The following is a 20,397-nucleotide window of genomic DNA, read 5'->3' as shown; positions in this document are numbered from 1 at the left end:
CCTCATTCTCAGGGGAGTTTATCCCCTCACCTGAATCTAAGGGAGCCTGACTCACCTTATCTAAGTCATCCTTTTCCAGGATAGCTATCAGGGAAGGAATGGTAGGGCCTCTGCCCTTTTTTAGCCCCCTGGCTGTGCACAAGGCACTCAGGTCTTTGTGGCTAAGGTTGTCATATCTGGAAGTTGCCTTGGTAGGGTCAACTGCTACAGGAGCAGAGCCTGAGGCTCCACCTGTATCAGACATGACTGCTAGTGAGGTGTAAGTGGTGCACTTACCTACACTAAGTGTTTTCCTACTGTACCTTGCTAGTGAGTTGTAGTCAGGGTGTGCTAATCCCTTTAATCTACAACTACTAAGTTCAGTAGAACTTAATATGCTAAGCTTTTGATTTATATGTACCTAAGGTACTTGATGTGATCTTTCAATTTGATGTAAAGATTGCAATGGTAAAACAAACAGCAAGCTCAAATCCGCACCGCTGCACACCAATGTGAGAAGTTGGCCTGATATGTAGTGTTTCCAATTCTGGAACCACTTGGTATCAGTCCAAACAAACCCCAAAGATGTCTGGTTGTAAGTCAACCTTGTTAGACAAGCTATCCTAGTGGTAGCATGGACTAAGCAGCCTTAAAGGCTTAACTTAAGAGGTCGTGTTAAGCGAGCTGTTTTACCACATACAATCCTGTAATCAAATGAAAGGACACCACACAAGTATATATTATAAAAATATATGTGTTTATTTCTAAATTAATCCCCAGTACTCTTTATGAGGAAAGGGGCACAAGCGTTAAATCAAAAGCACAGTATAACATACAAAGTTGCACAATTTTGGATAAGGGCCGGTGGCCACTTAAACCATATACTAAAAAAGTGGTATAAGAGATACCAATCGAACAGTGGTTAGGCCTAGGGCCTAGAGATTCGCTGGGAGCAGTCAGGACTAGCAATGCTGAAGTCGGGAGTAGCCCACGGAACTCGGGTGCAGCGCGGCTTGCACCAATGCAATGTCAATGGTGCGTAAAAGTTACACAAAGTGAGTTAAAAGATACTTCCGCTGAACCTAGAGGAACAAAACTTTAGACACAGACCCTAGAGGTGTGTACCAGTGTAGGAACACCGGCGTTGCAATGTTACCTCACCCACAGGCCGTGGGTGCACAGGGTCGAAGTGGCGTCGGGTTTTGACACGCAGGCTCTTGGTGCTTGGAGCTGTTGAAGCTGCAGGCGATGTGAAGCAGAAGTGTCCGGTGCGATCCAAGGGTGGATCGAAGTAGAAAAGTACCTGAAAGCAGAGGGGACAGAGTCTGGGTCACTCAGCAGTGACCAGGGTGGAACCAGGACGGAACCAGGCAATGTCGGGCGCAATCAGGTGGTTGTTGATAGGCTTCTCTCCGCTGTCACGTGGGCTCTGGGGCATCTGCGACGTCCAGGAGCAGGTCACGATCTGTCCCACGTAGGCTCTCGCCGTCAGCACCGTCGGCTTCAAGATTGCAGCAAACAGCACTTGGCAAAAGCAATCCACGCGGAACCGGGAGATTGCTTATCACTCGAACCAGGAGGGTCAGAGTGGGGGCTCCTTTTCACAGGAGCTGGTGCAGATCTGGAGAAACCAGAAAAGCAAGTCGTGTTCAAGTTTTCGTCGGCACAGGGGCCACAAGCCAGCTGGCAAGTGACCGGGCCAATGCGTCGAGCCAACACAAGCAGAAGGGCCCCACGCAGCACTCGTCGAGTGTGGAGGGGGTAGCTTTGGTGCAAGTGTAGCTCGGGGTGGGGGCTTCTCAAACCCCGGTGCACAGCTTCGAGGGTCACTCGTGGGCTGCACGGTCAGCGTCTCGTGGCCTTTTCAAGATGGCGTGCCCCACGCTTCCGGACGCCTCCACTGGTCTCAGCTCTGCAGGGACTGTGGATCGGGCTGGGAGAAGGCAGGCAAGCTTGATCTCGTTGATCTCTGTCGCTCGAGTTCCCGCGGGAACTGCAACAAAGCAAGGGTCGAGGGCTGGATGGTGCCTGTTTGCACAGGGTGGTCACTCCTTGACCACAAGGGAGATTCTTCAGGCTTCTATGTTGAATAGAATGTCGAAGGGTCCAGAATTTGTTTTTTATGTTTCTTCAGGATGATCTGAGTTGCATTGGCACTGCTCCCACTCTTATTCGAATCTGGTGGGCTGGACATCCTGCTAGGTCCCCTCCTATGGGTGGGACCCAGGAAGGGGGTGGTTACACCCCTTTCCTTTGATCCAGGCCGCGCTGGGACTGGGGCTGGAAGGCCCCAGAACCGGTTTGGCCGGATTATGCAAGGGGCAGCCTTGTGCTCCCCAGGCAGTGTCTGGTTTCTTTGAAACCTCCCTGCTGCAATCCACTATCTCCTGTCTGGGGTGGTTTAACACCACCCTCCGACAGGAAACCCTTTGTCCAGGCCACCATTTGCTGAGTTTCGGTCAGCAGCAGGAGGCCAGACCCGTGTCTGTGGCAGGGGCATTCATTTTGTGGATCTGAGGCTCATTTTAAATCAACCGCGTTTCAGTAAAGTAACATGTCTTATCCCTCTAGAAGGGTGGAATGCTACCCTCATCGCCAGAACTGGCGAGGGGGTAGTATTCCAATTCGTATGACACCTTACACGACATGTTTTGATAAAGCCAAACCAAAGTTGCTATATAACCGCGAGGATTATAATGCGCTTAAGAGTATATGGTATGGCATTATCCCGGATCAGCTTAGGGAGTTGTTCCCGACAGCTGCAGACAGGCTCAGCTCATGCCAGAGCTCCATCTCACATAAAACCACGCACTCTGCCTCCAGGATTGATGAGGCCTTCCATAGGAGTGGCTTACAGGCTATATATGTGTCCAGATATAGGTTTAGATATAGGTATACTATATCTAAGCAAGGGGTGATTACACCCACTTGCCCCAGCTGAGTGATCAGCCAGTTGTGTCAATTTAAGAACCAGCCAGGGGTGGCAAAAGCTATGCTTCAGCCCCTGGCAGGCCTTGGTGGCACCTATGCCCTGAGCACCTATAGTGCATGGTACAGGGGCTGACAAGGAGTCCATTTCCAATTGTGGTATGTACCTATAGCACATGTATTATAAATTTAGAGAGAGAACAGCAGGCTGGGGGTCTGATTAGCAGGCCCACAGCCTCAGTAAGTCGAAAACCAGTGAAGCAAAAAGCAAAAATTGGGGTGACCATAGGATAGCAGACCCTACTCTCCTACACAAGGTGTGTGGAAGAATGAGTCGGTGTATAAGTGTCTGGATGGAGGATTTAGTAGGTGCATGACTGACTGTATAAGTGAGTGATTAAATGTGTCTTAGTGAATGCATGGGTTAGTGACTAAACTGTGTGAATGTCTGTATCAGTTTGTTTGTTGTTGTGTAAGAAACTGCATGGGTTGATCGGTAGCTACATGAGTGTCTATATGGGTTATTAATTGGTTGCCTGGGTATTTGTACGGGAGACTGAGTGTGTGTGTGTGTGTGTGGGTGGAAGGTGTGTGATTCTGTGCATAGATGTGTGAGGGATTGATTCACTGGGTGTATGGGTTTCAGAGTGCATGTGGAAACAGCTGTATGTCCGGTGAGTGTGTGTATCGGTGTGTTGGTGAGTGAATGGATGTCTCATTGTTATGTTGTGTTATAGGGTCTCTTCTATAGCGCACGGCTACTCCAAGGAGTGTTCCGGCGCTTTGGCAAAGAGAACTGAAAGAAGAGTACACAACACACCACCCAACCGAGGGGCAGAAAAGTATTACTGGGAGAAAAGCCAGGTCTTCAATTCCTTTCTGAAAGAGAACAGACTGTTGGCTTTCCTTAAGAAAACGGGAAGCTCATTCCAGCAACGAGGTGCCAAGTGTCGAAAGGAGCGACATTGGTACATGTGTGAGTAAGTGCATATGTGAAAGGCAGTGTATGTGAGAGTTGGAGTATATAAATGACTATTCATGGGAGTCAGTGATTGTGAGAGTGGTTGTATGGATGAGTGTGTACTTGTATCAGTGATTGTATAAGAGAGTAAGTATGTGTTAGTGTCTGTTTGAAAAAGTGATGTGGTGTGTGTATAACTGTATAGGTCAGTAAATGGAAGTGTGATGGATTCTTTACAAGACTGACTAGGTGTGTGAGTAACTCTGGATGAGTGGTGGTGTGTTAGTGTCTGTATAGGTGTATGAGTGCATATGATAGTGCTGTATTGATGAGTGAATGCATGTATGAGTGATTGTATGGGTGAATGAGTGGATGTGTGTGTAGACTTAGGAATCAGCAAGTGCATATGTAGTAACTGATATTGGTTGTCGATGGTTTCGAAAATGGTAGTCTGTATTTTACAGTGGGTGTATCATAGGTTATATTAGAGTGTGAGGAGGTGCATCAGATTTTGACGTGGATGATGTCATCAGTGATGCCATTCGAGATGTCATCAGTGATGTCACTGACCATGTCATGAATTATGTAATATGTGACATCATCAGCAGTGCATTGCAGGGGTGCAAGTTATAGTTAACACTTCTACTTTTAATGCTTCACAGCCAATGAACATTAAGCTTGGGAAGGTCCTGCTTGGAACACATTACCCAATCAGATGTCCCTGATACTCCGCGGAGGGGGAGAGAATCGCTGACAACACTTCTACTTGCAATGGTTTACAGCCAATGAACATTAAGCTTGGGAAGGTCCTGCTTGGAACACATCAGCCAATCAGATGTCCCTGCTACTCCGCGGAGGGGAAGAGAATGGCTGGCAAAACACTTCTACTTTCAATGGTTCGCAACCAATGAACATTAAGCTCTGGAATGTCCTGTTTGGAACATGTGAGCCAATCAGATCTCCTTGCTACTCCGTGGAGGGAGAGGGAAAGGCTAGCAATACTTCTACTTTCAATGGTCCACAGCCAATGAACATTAAGCTCGATGTTGGAACACCTCAGCCAATTAAACGTTAATTTAGTCTGCGCACAGGGACAAAACATGCTCTCCCACATAATACTACATTTCCTCTAACAAAGTGACACTATCCCTGATAAAAGTGAACACTGCATTATCAGTAAACATTACTGAGCATTATATTAAAAGAAGACCGCAATACGGCGCATTGTTGTTTTCCCGATATGATTTCCACAAGCCTACTGAACATTGCCACAATACCGCGTATCGTTGTTTTGCGGATGTGATTTCCACGGCCTACGCAACATTCACACTACCTGTGTGTGCACCCTACACACTGCTTGCTGTAATACGGCGCATTGTTTTCCCAACAAGATTTCCAGAGACAAGGCAACCTTGCCGCAATACTGCGCACCGTTGTTCTGCGGACGTGATTTCCACGGCCTTCGCAACATTCAAACTCCCTGCCTCTGCACCGTACAGACAGCTTAAATAAAGTCCACAGTGTTCCTACTATACCCTCTTATACATTTTTTCTCTTTTTCTCCCCCTACTCCTTTCAACTAAGTCACAAAATGGCTGCCAACATTTCCTAGTTTCAACCATTCACAGCCAGTGAGCCGCAAGCTCGTGCGCATAATGCCTCAGCAAATCAGATGTCAGAATTATCAAATATCGATATCTGTACATATTGATATTTCTCAAAAACTACTGAACAAATTTATACCATTTAAACAAAAGCGTGCTTTCTGGACCAATACCTTTCTCACTGCCAAAAGCAGTTTGACCTGTAGCCTTGTCTAAAGTTTCCTGTGTAAATTGCATGGAGAAAATTTTGGGACAGCCCCCTTTTTTCTCAGTCCCCCCCCTTGATGAATCACCCCCAAACTTTCAAGATAGGAGCTCATCTGAAAAAATAATTTTTGGGGAAAATTTCGTAAAGGTTCGTCAGACGACACCAAAGTTATAAGCAAATCAAAAAATGCTTTTTCCTATGGAAACTTGGTCCTAACTATAACTACCTACTGGCTACCGCCAGTAGGTAATATATGTGTGTGTGTGTGTATATATATATATATATATATATATATATATACATATGATCAAGGCTCGGACGAGCCGAAAAGTTATGACGAGTATGAAATAAAAGTTATTCTTTTTGCACCTACTTTTGGCCTGCACGCAACTGCCCATACCAACTAACGCCTTGGGGAAGGCGCACGCAGGCTCGAGTGCTACCCGCTTTTTGGACAACCCCACTGAGCGGAATATATTAGCGGCGGTCCTGCCGCTGGGTAGCATCACCCTGAAGAAACGGGGGCCACGAGACCCTCTATCCAAGGAGTCTCACATGTGGAGCTGCGCGATGGATGAGGACAGGAGTGATGTTTGGGGGCTCATGTTAGAGCCTTTGGAACGAGCAGTAATTTGAAAGTGCATCCATCCAGGATAATATGGACTACATCTCCCACAAGCACTTGCTTGGTTTCATAAAGGGAGATGGTAGACGTTGTGCACTTTACTGCTGGCCCCTGATGAGGAAAATAAATTTCCGAAACGCGTCGGGCCTATCACAAGCACGCAACTTCCCATACCAACTAACGCCTTGGGGAAGGCGCACGCAGGCTCGAGTGCTACCCGCTTTTTGGACAACCCCATGGAGCGGAATATATTAGCGGCGGTCCTGCCGCTGGGTAGCATCACCCCGAAGAAACGGGGGCCACAAGACCCTCCATCCAAGGAGTCTCACATGTGGAGCGGCGCGATGGATGAGGACAGGAGTGATGTTTGGGGGCTCATGTTAGAGCCTTTGGAACGAGCAGTAATTTGAAAGTGCATCCATCCAGGATAATATGGACTACATCTCCCACAAGCACTTGCTTGGTTTCATAAAGGGAGATAGTAGACGTCGTGCACTTTACTGCTGGCCCCTGATGAGGAAAATAAATTTCCGAAACGCGTCGGGCTTATCACAAGCACGCAACTGCCCATACCAACTAACGCCTTGGGGAAGGCGCACGCAGGCTCGAGTGCTACCCGCTTTTTGGACAACCCCGCGGAGCGGAATATATATATATATACATATATATATATATGTATATATATATATATATATACATATATATATCAATGAAAAAAACATTGGTTTCATAAGTGTTATAGTTAGCTGGACATTTCACTCGTACAAAACCATAGAAATTCCTCTGTTATAGTTAGTTGTGCTAACTATAACTCACGCGCCCGCAATGCACTGCTGATGATGTCACATATTACATCATTCATGAGATGGTCAGTGACATCACTGATGACATCTCAAATGACATCATTGATGATGTCACTGATGACATCATCCTGTGAATGTGGATTTGTTTGAAATTTAAGTATCTATTATATATATATACCAATCTGTATTGAAGATTGAGTGGATATATAATTGTCTGGATGGCGGACTTAGTAGCTGTCTGACTGTTTGTTTAAGTGAGTAATTAAATGTGTCTCACTAAATATATGGGTTAGTGTCCAAACTATTTAAATGTGTGCATCACTGTCTCCGTTGTTGTATAACCTTCTGCATCAATTGGTCACTAACTACATGAGTGTCTATATTAGTTATTGATTAGTTGGCTGAGTATTTGTAAGGGAGACTGTGTGTATCTGTGGTTGGGTGGGGGAGTTGTAACTCTATGCATCCATCTGTGAGTGGTTGATTGTCTAACAAAAATGGTCCTAGACATATCTTAAAGCACCTATTAATGCAACACTTGTTATTTGTATATTGGGGAATTTAATCCAAAACAGAAACAGGAGGTATAATTCTTTACAGAGCCAGAATTCAATATTAATGTGTTGTACCCAACATCTATTAATCGAAAAACAACCAATCTATTTGATCAGTTAATGTATTCCAAATTTATTTTCAACATTTATAAAAGAGATTGAATTACAAAAATGAAAGAAACTGCAGGTTGCAGTAAGAATATAAAGGGGGTGCCCAAGTGAATTGAAAAAGAAGAATAGTTCAAAGGACAAAATTCAAATTTTATGTACAACTACAATTGCAATTCTTCTAGTTGGACAAGCAAGGAGCCTACCCATACAAATGTATATACATTGATTCATCATACAGGAAAAGAAGAGGGACAAGGGTACTAAGGTCCAGGCCTCAAAAAGGGGTAGGGGTACAACCGTTGGCGGTTCGACCCTGGCGCAATAAGGGGAAGTTTAACGCCTCTGCTGCGGGTCTTCTTCAGGACTGGATGGGGAGGGAGGAGGTGGGAGAACAACAGAAGTGACCAAGGATAATGAAAAGAAGGTCACGTCCCGACAATAAATGAAAGAGGGCAACCCGTCAGTGGTGTGCCCAATAATTATCCAATAATTTCCAATAATTTTCTGGGTGAATATTCAATTCAAAAGGAGACGGTTCCAATTATTATTCCAAAACTAGCATCCAAAGAGAATCAAAGTCAGGGAGAAATGGCGATGCTGTTTAAAATGCCACAGCCTCCAAGGATAATGAAAAGAAGGTCGCGTCCCGACAATAAATGAAAGAGGGCAACCTGTAATCCTGCTCCCACAAGTCCTGGCGCTGCCACTTGAATGAGTGTATAATTGTAATAGTGATTTTTTAACATAGTAAATATGATTTACTATGTGTATGTATAAATCAGGTGTTGTGTGTATAACTGTGTAGGTGAGTAAATGTAAGTGTGATTTATTCTTTCATGAGTGAGTAGTTTCACTGCATAACCGACTAGGATGACTGCTGATGTGTCAATGTCTATATAGGTGTATGAGTACATTTGATAGTGTTACCATTGATCAGTGACTGCATGTATAAGTGATTATGTGGGTGAACGGACAATTGTGTGTATAGACTTAGGAATTAGTGAGTGCGTATGTAGTAACTGATATGTGTGTGCCAATGCTTTCAAATGTGGTACTCTGTATTTTACAGTGAGTGATCAAAGGTTATACTAGTATGTGATGAGGTGTATCAGATTGTCATGTGGATGATGTCTTAAGTCATGTTATTTGAGATGTCATCAGTGATGTCATCAGCGATGTCACTGACCATATCATGAATGATGCAATATGTGACATAATCAGCAGTGCATTGCGGGTGTGTGAGTTATAGTTAGCACAGCTAACTATAACGGAGGAATTTCTATGGTTTTGTACAAGTGAAATGTCCAGCTAACTATAACACTCATGAAGCCTATGGTTTTTTCAGTGAATTTCAAAGTTTTTTTTAATGCAAATTACTAACTATAGCGTCTCTGAAACTTATGGTTGTTTCAGTGAATTTGAAAGGTTTTTTAAATGCTAATTTTTAACTGTAACGTCGCTGAAACCTATCGTTTTTTTTCAGTGAATTTCAAAGGTTTCTTAAATGCTAATTTTTAAGTGCAATAGTAGTTATACCTATTTTTTTGTACTGAAATTCTACAGTTTTTTAACTGTTTATTTATAAATATTTTATTTAATAAACAACATTATATATATATTTTTCTGAAAATTGCAACAACAAAAAAATACATTTAAAACTGAAATATTTTTTATTATTTCGTTTTTTGGTATTTTAATATATTTATATAATTTTCTTTTAAGAAATGTTTTCTAAATTTTTGGGGGAGTTGCGCACCCAAAGCGTACCTACCACAGCGGGTCCGCGTATTCTAGCTGCCATTTTGGAAAAGTCGTGATGGATCCGCGTATGATGAGCGACGAGTGCGTGTTTTTTTTCAGTTACTTCATATATGTACAAGTTACGTGGTGTGCTCGACTGATATGCGAACGGTCCGCTACTCCTGCTCCCACGCATTTGCGACACTTGCGTATTACGGTACACAACGCTTGCGCGCGACTCCCGTGAAATTTTTTATGTCCTAAAATTATATGTACGTGTCCTCCATGTACATATTAGGGCAAAAGATTATCTAAGGTATTCATAAAAATAATATATTTCTACTTGCAAAAAAACATATATTATTTTTAAATATATTTTTGCGAAGTCGCGTCGGGTGCGCGGATCCCATGTGACCTAAAAAAAAGATTTGATTAGTTCATAACATTTTCCACTGTAACTATTGAAGGACCCCACCCATTTTAACTATTCTGTTTAGAGCAGTTGATGAGAGACATCTCTTCTTCTTCCAGAGCTGGTTTTGGAATGTTTTTGGTGTTTTAAAAAAATTGCATTGGAGAAATGGCATCTGGTTCACAAGCTCCTCATCATTCTTCAGATAAAGATATCTTGGAGGAAGATCCATCCAGTAGACATTCGCCTAGAATTAGCTTTTCTGCAGCAGCACTGCACTAAGTGCAAAACCATCATCTGTTATGGTGAACAGTCAGTGGACGCTATTTGAGCAGCTCAACGGAACCACAAATGCAAACCTTTTTATTTTTTTGTTATGATTTTGAATTCCAAAAGCTAACTGTTTATGTAGTTCCTTTTTGTGAAATTTTTAAAAAACACCCAAAAAAGTACAAAATTGTTAAAAAATTACAAAAAAATAGAAAAAAAAGGTTCAGAACTACCATATCTGGTTCGAAAAAGAACTATAATTGCATGGTAATGTCTGAAAGTTTGGTTAAATGTATGTGTAGAGCATGATTGACTGAAAGACTGCCTTAGTACTGTATGGTGAATTTATAGGGGTAGATCTATGAGGAAGTGCTGCAGCGTGACACTGCAATCCCTTTAGCTGCACCGCGCTGCGGCACTTCGGAAGCATAGGGATGTGACATATTTACATGAATATGTCGCAATTCTGTTCTCCCTCTGCACCAGCACACAAACTGCAGCCATGCAGTGATGCAGGCACCCTTGCACCATGGTGCAAGGATATCTGTGTCGTGGGGAGATTGTTTTTGTGCAGGAAAGGACTACTTCCTGCACAAAAACAATCACTAAAGGCATTTTCCTCCTTCAATGTGTTCTGTGGAATGCAGCATGCATTGAAAGAGGAAAAAACGAGGACCAATGAAAACATTTCTCCTTCTTTTGCCTTCCTACACCACCTCTAGGTTGGCGCACCATTCAGACGTATCTACAGATTTACACTTTCTCGTAAGTCTTGAGATGTGTTATTCCATGGGTTTTGTGTGGGAACAGACACAGCAACATCCATGGAATGCCCCTTCAACGCAAAGTGCTGCGTTTGAATGGGCTGTATTTTCAAGGAGAGGAAAAGCCACGCAGGGAGGCTTTTCTTCTCCTTGTAAATATGGAGGAGTCCTCAGCGCCATCACTACGTTACAAAAAGTGACATACTTTAGTATTTATTGGAGTGTACCAATAGTATGTATCTGGTTAGAGGTTTGTAGGGATTGTGCACAGAATATTGTACATGTACTTGTTTTGGTGTCTAGGTCATTCTATAAGAACATCACTAGTAACTAGAATGATGACAGTGCTTCAAACAGAGTGCTCAGTTAATTTATAAGTGCTTAGGTATTTTCTCAATGCCTGAGTCATTCTGCAAGTGCATAGACAGTGACTGGGTTCATAGAGTGCTAGTAGTTGACAGCAGGATAAGTTTATAAGCACTTATGTTTCAGCAGAGTGATTAGATAAGGACATACTTCTGTCAGGATGATTGTAGGAGTGGACACAGACTCACAATGTCATTCCAGACATGCATGACTATTACCTGGACTTTTGCAGGACTGACTCAGTAGTCTGCAAGGGGTTAAGGGACCGCATGCATTGTGCATATTTGACTGTACCACTGCTTGTCTCAATGCCTGAGTCATTCTGCAAGTGCATAGACAGTGACTGGGTTCCTAGACTGCTAGTAGTTGACAGCAGGATACGGTTATAAGCGCTTATGTTTCAGCAGAGTAATTAGATAAGGACATGCTTCTGTCAGGATGATTGTAGGAGTGGACACAGACTCACAGTGTGATTCCAGACAAGCATGACTATTACCTGGACTTTTGCAGGACTGACTCAGTAGTCTGGAAGGGGTTAAGGGACTGCATACATTGTGCACATTTGACTGTACCACTGCTTGTCTCAATGCCTGAGTCATTCTGCAAGTGCATAGACAGTTACTGGGTTCCTAGAGTGCTAGTAGTTGACAGAAGGATACATTTTTAAGCACTTATGTTTCAGCAGAGTGATTATATAAGGATATGCTTCAGTCGGGATGATTGTAGGAGTGGACAGAGATGCTTTATAGCCATAGAGCAGGTCAGAAGAGCTGCTTTAGATCCAGAGAACCAGTTCAGCAGAGCTGTTGTAGAGCCAGAGACCCAGGTCAGCAGAACTGATGTAAAGCCATAGAACAGGTCAGCAGAGCTGCTTTAGAGCCAGAAAACCAGGTCAGCAGAGCTGCTGTAAAGCCAGAGAAACCAGGTCAGCAGAGCTGCTTTAGAGCCAGAGAACCAGGTCAGCAGAGCCGTTGTAGAGCCAGAGAACCAGGTCAGCAGAGCTGCTCTAGAGCCTAAGAGGCAGGTCAGCAGAGCTGCTCTAGAACCAGAGACCCAGGTCAGCAGAGCCGTTGTAGAGCCAGAGAACCAGGTCAGCAGAGCTGCTCTAGAGCCAAAGACCCAGGTCAGCAGAGATGCTCTAGAGGCCGAGAACCAGGTCAGCAGAGCTGCTGTAGAGCCACAGAAACCAGGTCAGCAGAGCTGCTTTAGAGGGAGAGAACCAGGTCAGCAGAACTGCTTTAGAGCCAGAGAACCAAGTCAGCAGAGCTCTTTAGAGGGAGAGAACCAGGTCAGCACAGCTCTTTAGAGGGAGAGAACCAGGTCAACAGAGCTGCTCTAGAGCCATAGAACCAGGTCAGCAGAGCTGCTTTAGAGCCAGAGAACCAGGTCAGCAGAGCTGCTTTAGAGCCAGAGAACCAGGTCAGCAGATCTGCTCTAGAGGCAGAGAACCAGGTCAGCAGAGCTGCTTAAGAGGGAGAGAACCAGGTCAGCAGAGCTGCTTTAGAGCCAGAGAATCAGGTCAGCAGAGCTGCTCTAGAGCCAAAGAACCAGGTCAGCAGAGCTGCTTTTGAGCCTTAGAACCAGGTCAGCAGATCTGCTCTAGAGGCAGAGAACCAGGTCAGCAGAGCTGATTTAGAGGGAGAGAATCTGGTCAGCAGAGCTGCTTTAGAGGCAGAGAACCAGGTGAGCAGAGCTTCTATAGAGCCAGAGAACCAGGTCAGCAGAGCTACTTTAGAGGAAGAGAACCAGGTCAGCAGAGCTGGTTTAGAGCCAAGGGACCAGGTCAGCAGAGCTGTTCTAGATCCAGAGAACTAGGTCAGCAATACTGCTTTAGAGCCATAGAACCAGGCCGCCAGAGCTGCTCTTGAGCCAGAGAACTAGGTCAGCAGAGCTGCGTAGAGCCAGATAAACCAGGTCAGCAGAGCTGCTTTAGAGGGAGAGAACCAGGTCAGCAGAGCTGCTTTCGAGCCAGAGAACCAGGCCAGCAGAGCTGCTTTCGAGCCATTGTACCAGATCAGCAGAGCTGCTTTAGAGCCAGAGAACCAGGTCAGCAGAGCTGATCTAGAGCCAGGGAACCAAGGCAGCAGAGCTGCTTTAGAGCCATAGAACCAGGTCGGCAGAGTTGCTTTAGACCCAGGTCAGCAGAGCTGCTCTAGAGCCTAAGAGTCAGGTCAGCAAAGCTGCTCTAGAGCCAGAGAAGCAGGTCAGCAGAGCTGCTGTAGAGCCAAAGAAACCAGGTCAGTAGAGCTGCTTTAGAGGGAGAGAACCAGGTCAGCATAGTTGCTCTAGAGGGAGAGAACCAGGTAAGCAGAGCTGCTCCAGAGCCAGAGAACCATGTCACCAGGACTGGTTTAGAGCCATAGAACCGGGTCAGCAGAGCTGCTTTAGAGCCAGAGAACCAGGTCAGCAGAGCTGTTGTAGAGCCAGAGAACCAGATCAGCAGAGCTGCTCTGTAGCCTAAGAACTAGGCCAGCAGTGCTGCTTTAGAGGGAGAGAACCAGGTCAGAAAAGCTGCTTAAGAGGGAGAGAACCAGGTCAGCAGAGCTGCTTTAGAGCCAGAGAATCAGGTCAGCAGAGCTGCTCTAGAGCCAAAGAACCAGGTCAGCAGAGCTGCTTTTGAGCCTTAGAACCAGGTCAGCAGATCTGCTCTAGAGGCAGAGAACCAGGTCAGCAGAGCTGATTTAGAGGGAGAGAATCTGGTCAGCAGAGCTGCTTTAGAGGCAGAGAACCAGGTGAGCAGAGCTTCTATAGAGCCAGAGAACCAGGTCAGCAGAGCTACTTTAGAGGAAGAGAACCAGGTCAGCAGAGCTGGTTTAGAGCCAAGGGACCAGGTCAGCAGAGCTGTTCTAGATCCAGATAACTAGGTCAGCAATACTGCTTTAGAGCCATAGAACCAGGCCGCCAGAGCTGCTCTTGAGCCAGAGAACTAGGTCAGCAGAGCTGCTGTAGAGCCAGATAAACCAGGTCAGCAGAGCTGCTTTAGAGGGAGAGAACCAGGTCAGCAGAGCTGCTTTCGAGCCAGAGAACCAGGCCAGCAGAGCTGCTTTCGAGCCATTGTACCAGATCAGCAGAGCTGCTTTAGAGCCAGAGAACCAGGTCAGCAGAGCTGATCTAGAGCCAGGGAACCAAGGCAGCAGAGCTTCTTTAGAGCCATAGAACCAGGTCAGCAGAGTTGCTTTAGACCCAGGTCAGCAGAGCTGCTCTAGAGCCTAAGAATCAGGTCAGCAAAGCTGCTCTAGAGCCAGAGAAGCAGGTCAGCAGAGCTGCTGTAGAGCCAAAGAAACCAGGTCAGTAGAGCTGCTTTAGAGGGAGAGAACCAGGTCAGCATAGTTGCTCTAGAGGGAGAGAACCAGGTAAGCAGAGCTGCTCCAGAGCCAGAGAACCATGTCACCAGGACTGGTTTAGAGCCATAGAACCGGGTCAGCAGAGCTGCTTTAGAGCCAGAGAACCAGGTCAGCAGAGCTGTTGTAGAGCCAGAGAACCAGATCAGCAGAGCTGCTCTGTAGCCTAAGAACTAGGCCAGCCGTGCTGCTTTAGAGGGAGAGAACCAGGTCAGCAAAGCTCCTTTAGAGCCAGAGAAGCAGGTCAACAGAGCTGCTTTAGAGCCAGAGAACCAGGTCTGCAGAGCTGCTCTAGCTGACACTGACTGGCTCACACTGACTGATTGACACTGACGGACACTGATTGACTGACACTGACTGACTGACACTAACTGACACTGATTGACTGACACTGACTGACTGACACTGACTGACACTGATTGACACTGACTGACTGACTGACTGACACTGACTGACACTGATTGACTGACACTGATTGACTGACACTGACTGACTGACACTGACTGACTACTCTCTACTACTCTACTACTCACTCTACTACTCTCTACTACTTACTCTCTACTTCTCACTCTCTACTACTCTCTACTACTCACTCTCTACTACTCTACTACTCTCTACTACTCACTCTCTACTACTCAATCTCTACTTCTCTTCTATTCTCTACTACTCACTATCTACTACTACCCTCTACTACTGTCTCTCCATTACTCACTCTCTACTACTCTCTACTAATCACTCTCTACTACTCACTCTCTACTACTCTCTATCTACTACTCACTCTCTACTACTCACTCGCTACTACTCTCTACTACTCACTCTCTAATGCTCTGTACTACTACTCTCTACTACTCACTCTCTACTACTCACTCTATACTACTCACTCTACTACTCTCCACCATGCACTCTCTACTACTTTACTATTAACTCTCTACTACTCTCTCTCTCTACTACTCACTCTCTACAACTCACTCTACTACTCTCTACTACTCACTATCTACTACTCTTTCTCTACTACTCACTCTACTATTCACTCTCTAGTACTCACTCTCTACTACTCGCTCTCTACTACTCACTCTCCACTACTCACTCTCTACTACTCGCTCCCTACTACTCGCTCCCTACTACTCTCTACTACTCACTCTCTACTATTCTACTACTCTCTCTACTACTCACTCTGATACTCTCCACTACTCTCTCTACTACTCACTCTCTACTACTCTCTACTACTCAATCTACTACTCTCTACCACTCACTCTCTACTACTCTACTACTCACTCTCTACTACTCTCTCAACTGCTCACTCCCTTCTACTCACTCTATTACTCTCTAATACTCACTCGCTACTACTCTCTCTCTTCTCTACTACTCACTCTCTACTACTCTCTACTATTCACTCTCTACTACTCACTCTCTACTACTCACTCTCTACTACTCTACTACTCTCTACTACTCTCTCTACTACACACTCTCTACTACTTGCTCTCTACTACTCGCTCTCTACTACTCTCTACTACTTACTCTACTACTCACCCTCTACTCTCCTCGCTATTAATCACTCTCTACAACTCTCTACTACTCACTCTACTACTCTACTACTCACTTTCTACTACTCTACTACTCTCTCTCTGCTTCTCACTCTCTACTACTCACTCTCTACTACTCTATCCTACTCACTCTCTACTACTCTCTCTTTACTACTCACTCTCTACTACTCTCTACTACTCACTCTCTACTACTCTCTCTCTACTCCTCTCTACTACTCTCTACTACTCACTCTACTACTCACTCTACTACTCACTCTCTACTACTCTCTACTACCCACTCTCTACTACTCTTTCTACTACTCTCTAATACTCTCTACTACTCCCTCTCTACTCACTCTCTACTACTCTCTACTACTCTCTCTGCTACTCACTCTCTACTACTCACTCTCTACTACTCACTCTCTACTACTCACTCTACTATTCACGCAGTGGCGTCACTAGGGGGGTGCGGGGGGTGCGGACCGCACCGGGTGACACCATCAGTGTCCATCACATGGGGTGACACCATTACGCTGCAGCCTCACCTCACCGAGTCTGCTCTGCTTTGCTTTATAATAAACCCTGAGCCTAATGAAACGTTGTGCCTCTCTGACAAGCGCAGAGGCTGCTCTCCCAGTCCCAGGCTCCTTGACGTCATCATCACTGAGTATCAGCCCCCCCCCTTCTGTTGGTTGTTAATTGATGTCGATGACGGGCTCGGATCAACAGGTTAGCGCAGCCGCAGTCAGTTCCTGCAGCCACCAGCGCGCTGTACGCACTGACACAGGGTCCTAGGAAGTTGCCATGATTAGGCCTCGGATTCGGTGGGTGCTTTGTTACCGCCAAATATTTATACAGAAGGCTCAGTGACAATTCATTAACAACGAGCGGCGAGCGCTGAAGTGGACATGAAGTGTTATTTAAGGACACGACTTGCGGCCATGTTAGCCTCTCTCCCAAGGACCCGTCTCTTTCTTTCTCCTGCTGCCAGGCCTGGTTTCTTCTTCGCAGCATCCATCCCATTGCTTCCTCCGCGCCAGAGGTCATTGAGCCCGGTGACGCCTTTGTGCGTTTGAGAAGAAGGCCGCTTTGCCTATGTTACATTTCACGAGTGCCCAGAGGATTTCTTCATGCCAGCCCCGTGACGCCTGCCCACCCTGGACTCGGAGCCCTTCTAGCATGCTTGAGTTGACAGACAACTAATGTCCCCGCAGAACAAGCTGGTAGTTCGAGGTGAGAGCAGAGTGAGCAGCAAAGAATTATAATGCGAACTAAGTTTGACTTTTAGTTAATTAGCTTCTCGAGTGTTTATATCCACTGCAAGGCGCATGTTTTCTGGTCACGTTTTCTCAGTAAAAGTAAACCCCCATTTTAGACGTTTTCTGCCCTCATCCTGGCCAGCCCCCCCCCCCCCTGCTATTTGCATTTTATTTTTCTGTCTCGCAATTTGTACTTCCTTGAACCAGAAATAGACTGTTTATGCTCTCTTAACTAGAACAAAGTAACAGGGCCGAAGTCCCCATTAGGTATGTTGGGTACATGTGTTTGGGAGCATGGTGTGCTTCATGGCAGGCACCGCTTCTTGCTGTCTGCTACACGCATTGCCAGACATGGCCCAAACTGTACAGTAGTTCTGTCACCTTATTGGTTTGCTGGCCTGTTACCATCTTGCAGAACCTGTAGAGGAGGTAGAAAAGACATACAGTAGCCCACCACCACCAGCGACTTCCTCGTCATTATGCTACAATATATGACCAGACAGGCGACCCTATATTCCAGCAAGTGTGAAACTGGAGTGGTTACAGAGCTTAAGATAGTGGACGACTAAAGGAGATAGGTAAAACAAATTGAATGCTGACACAAGCTGAAGATGCTAGAGTGAGAAGGAGTAGCTGTTATGAAGCTGAGGGTGTGTGTCTTCTGTGTCTATTTAAACTTTCCCACTCAGTGTTCAAAGCGCATTTCATGAGTTTATTTCGATCACTTTGAGAAGAGCCAAGAACTGTGAGGGAAAAACCATGGGGGGGGGGGGGGGGGGGGGGAGGGAGGGAGAAGGCGACGAGGAAAGGGTTAAAAGAGCAGCAGGCGGGGGAGGGGAGTGCAGGCGGAGGGGGTGGATGGTGCAGGCAGAGAGGGAGATGGTGCAGACAGAGGGTGAGATGGTGCAGGCAGGGGTGAGATTGTGCAGGCAGAGGGTGAGATGGTGCAGGCAGGGGGTGAGATGGTGCAGGCAGAGGGTGAGATGGTGCAGGCAGAGGGTGAGATGGTGCAGGCAGGTGGAGAGATGGTGCAGGCGGGGTGAGGTGGTGCAGGCGGAGGGGAGATGGTGCAGGCAGAGGGAGAGATGGTGCAGGCAGGGGGAGAGATGGTGCAAGCGGAGGGAGAGATGATGCAGGCAGAGGGGTAGATGGTGCAGGCAGAGGGAGAGATGGTGGAAGGGAGATGGTGCAGGCAGAGGGGAGATGGTGCAGGCAGAGGGAGAGATGGTGCAGGCAGGGGGAGAGATGGTGCAAGCGGAGGGAGAGATGATGCAGGCAGGGGGAGAGATGGTGCAGGCGGAGGGGGGATGGTGCACGCAGTGGGGAGATGGGGCAGGCAGAGGGAGAGATGGTGCAGGCAGAGGGAGAGATGGTGCAGGCAGAGGGAGAGATGGTGCAGGCAGAGGGAGAGATGATGCAGGCAGGGGGAGAGATGGTGCAGGCGGAGGGAGAGATGGTGCAGGCGGGGGGGGGGGGGGTGAGATGGTGCAGGCGGGGGTGAGATGGTGCATGCGGAGGGGAGATGGTGCAGACAGAGGGAGAGATGGTGCAGGCGGAGGGGAAATGGTGCAGGCGGAGGGGAAATGGTGCAGGCAGAGGGAGAGATGGTGCAGGCAGAGGGAGAGATGGTGCAGGCAAAGAAGAGATGGTGCAGGCAGAGGGGAGATGGTGCGGGCAGAGGGGAGATGGTGCAGGCAGAGGGGAGATGGTGCGGGCAGAGGGGAGATGGTGCGGGCGGAGGGGAGATGGTGCAGGCGGAGCGAGAGATGGTGCAGGCAGAGGGAGAGATGGTGCAGGCGGAGGGGGGATGGTGCAGGCAGAGGGGAGATGGTGCAGGCAGAGGGAGAGATGGTGCAGGCAAAGGGAGAGATGGTGCAGACAGAGGGAGAGATGGTGCAGGCAGAGGAAGAGATGGTGCAGGCAGGGGGAGAGATGGTGCAGGCGGAGGGAGAGATGGTGCAGGCGGAGGGAGAGATGGTGCAGGCAGGGGGAGAGATGTTGCAGGCGGAGGGAGAGATGGTGCAGGCAGGGGGAGAGATGGTGCAGGCGGAGGGAGAGATGGTGCAGGCGGAGGGAGAGATGGTGCAGGCAGAGGGAGAGATGATGGAAGGGAGATGGTGCAGGCAGAGGGGAGATGGTGCAGGCAGAGGGAGAGATGGTGCAGGCAGAGGAAGAGATGGTGCAGGCAGAGGGGAGATGGTGCGGACAGAGGGAGAGATAGGGCAGGCAGAGGGGATATGGTGCAGGCAGAGGGGAGATGGTGCAGGCAGAGGGTGAGATGGTCCATGTGGTAAGTCGTGAGGGGGTGACACCATGAGTTACCCGCACCGGGTGACACCAACCCTAGTGACGCCACTGTATTCACGCTCTACTACTCACTCACTACTACTCACTCTCTGCTACTCTCTCTACTACTCTCTACTACTCACTCTCTACTCTCTATTACTCACTCTCTACTCTCTACCTCTCTACCTCTCTCTACCTCTTTCTCTCTACTACTCTCTACCTCTCTACCTCTACCTCTCTACCTCTAACTCTCTACCTCTACACCTCTAGCCTCTCTATCTCTCTCTACCTCTCTCTACACACACACATATGCACATATATATATGCATATATATATGCATTTATATATATGCATGTTTATATATATACATATATATAATCTGCTTATCTATATAAATACAAATATAAATGCACGCATACTGATACATATACCTATATGCATAAATATGCGTGTTATGTACATGAACGTTTGAAAAACACGAATAAAAGCAAAGCTAAAAAGCCACCTAATTACAAACAGAATTGATTTAACTTAAACGAGGGTGAGACCTATTGCATTTTCAATACTTGTTTACTTTGGTTCCATCAAGAGGGCATTCAGATGTGTCACGCATTTGCCATAAATGCTGAATGTTAGCACTCTAGTTGTTCATTAGATCACTG

Source organism: Lissotriton vulgaris, chromosome 10 (genome assembly GCF_964263255.1).
Source record: "Lissotriton vulgaris chromosome 10, aLisVul1.2, whole genome shotgun sequence".
Taxonomy (NCBI): Eukaryota; Metazoa; Chordata; class Amphibia; order Caudata; family Salamandridae; genus Lissotriton; species Lissotriton vulgaris.
Note: the sequence above shows the minus strand (reverse complement) of the source record.